We start from the raw sequence: 2,064 nt of genomic DNA on the forward strand, positions 1-2,064 counted from the left end.
CAAACTTTTACAAATTTTGAACCAAATTTAGAAAATATATTTATGACTGTGGTGCAGGGAAGGATTTCTTTTCTTTTCTTTTCTTTTTTTTTTTTTTTAGGTTACACAATAATTTATTGAGAGCCTCCTCTCCCCGCCCTTGCAGTCTCTAGGTTACTTTTTCTGCTTATAGATTTTGCGCACCAGCCCCAGAAAGATGGCTGGGGTCAGGGGTGCTGCGTACTGTTCAGTGAGACCCATAATGTGGCTGTAACTGTCTTCCTCATATTGCAAGAACACGGCCGGCAGATCCAGCTCCTCATATAGTGCCTTCACCTGGGCCACCTTCTTGGCCTCCTTCCGCCCGTAATTCTTCTTCAGGATCTGGTACTATTCTGGAGTGGCCTGTTGCAGACGCTGAACCACCAGCCAGCTGCATTTGTTGTCCTGGACGTCAGCGCCAACTTTGCTGGTCACACTGGGGTCCCCGAAGAGGTCAAGGTAATCATCCTGAATCGGAAGGAACTCTCCCATGTCCAGCAGAATCTTCTTGGCATTGGCATGGTTCTTCTCGCCATCAATTCCTGCCATGTATATGGCTGCAGCTACAGGAAGGTAGGAGTAGAAAGCTGCCTTGTACTTGACAATAGATTTGTACCTCTTTTCAGTGAATCTGCCAAGACCCACATTGCCCTGAGGTGCTGTGATGAGGTCCAGGGTCTGCCCAATATCAGTCTGATAGGAACTCTGCAGGAAGAGCTCGATTAGGTCCAGGTAATAGGGCTGCTCCAGGCCAGGCGCAGTGGCTCATGCCTGTAATCCCAGCACTTTGGAAAACTGAGGCGGATCATCTGAGGTTGGGAGTTCAAGACCAGCTTGACCAACATGGAGAAACTCCGCCTCTACTAAAAATACGAAATCAGCTATGCATGGCGGCACATGCCTGTAATCAGAGCTACTTGGGAGGCTGAGGCAGGAGAATCACTTGAACCTGGGAGGCAGAGGTTGTGGTGAGCCGAGATCGCGCCATTGCACTCTAACCTGGGCAACAAGAGCGAAACTCTGTCTCAAAATAAAATAAAATAAAATAAAATAAAATAAAGAAAGGAAAAGAAAGAAAAGAAAAAATAGGGCTGCTCCGGGCAATAGAGCTTCAGCAGGTGGTAGATACATGCTTCCAGAAGCATAGCATCATTGATGGCATCCAAACCCATGCCAGGCTTCTGATACCACCAGATCTGTCCCTGGGGGGAGAGGGATGAATCCATGATGTCATCTGCCACCAGGAAGAAAGCTTGCAGCAGTTCCACAAACTAGCCCATGGTCAGGGCCCACTGGAGACTATCAGCATCCTGTTTCCTCGGCTCCACCAGTTCCCGGGATGCTACTAGCACCGTCAAACCCTGGTGATACTTGCCTCCAATGGCATTGTATTCCAGGACCTCCTTGAGCCGGGCAATAGCATCTCCTGCCTCTGAGTACCCCATCTCATCCTCAGTCAGCACCCTAACGATCTGGGAGAAGTGCTGAACGAAATCCTGCTTTCCTTGGGCATAAACATCTGATTTCTGGTCTCCATTCATTCTGAGGGAGGAGTAAAGGGCTCTGTTCCTGAATGTGGGTTCCTGCTCAGTCAGGATTTCTTAAAATATAAAAGGCACAAACTCTAAAGGAAAAGGTCAATAAATTCAACTATACTAAAGTTACATACTTCTGGACTATAAAAGGCACGAAAAAATAAAGTGAAAAATAACTCTGTGGAGTAGGAGATGCTATTTACAACACATAAAACTTAAAAGAGTATTTTAAGAAGCTCCTACAAATGAACGGGGGGAAAAGAAGCCCGCAGAATGTGAATTGGTAACTCATAAAAAGGAAGCTTGAAAAGCCAACAAGGAAAAGATGTCCGATATGACTATTCATCAGAGAAATGCAAATTAAAACAGCAATAAAATATCATTTTCCCCCATTGGATGGACAAAAGCTAAAAGTTCAGATAATACCACGTTTTGCCAAGGATGTAGGGTAACATAAACTGTCATGTCCTGCTGATAGAAGTGTTAAATTGTATAGGCACTTAGGGAG

General features: G+C 45.6%; 1 pseudogene; it reads right to left on the reverse strand.

Annotated features, from left to right (window-relative positions):
* Positions 1 to 153: 153 nt before the first annotated feature.
* LOC108513874 (farnesyl pyrophosphate synthase-like) lies at positions 154 to 1,580 on the reverse strand (annotated as a pseudogene).
* Between the last annotated feature and the right edge of the window lie 484 nt (positions 1,581 to 2,064).

This window comes from Rhinopithecus bieti, unplaced genomic scaffold (genome assembly GCF_001698545.2).
Source record: "Rhinopithecus bieti isolate Rb0 unplaced genomic scaffold, ASM169854v2 scaffold_33436, whole genome shotgun sequence".
Classification (NCBI taxonomy): domain Eukaryota; kingdom Metazoa; phylum Chordata; class Mammalia; order Primates; family Cercopithecidae; genus Rhinopithecus; species Rhinopithecus bieti.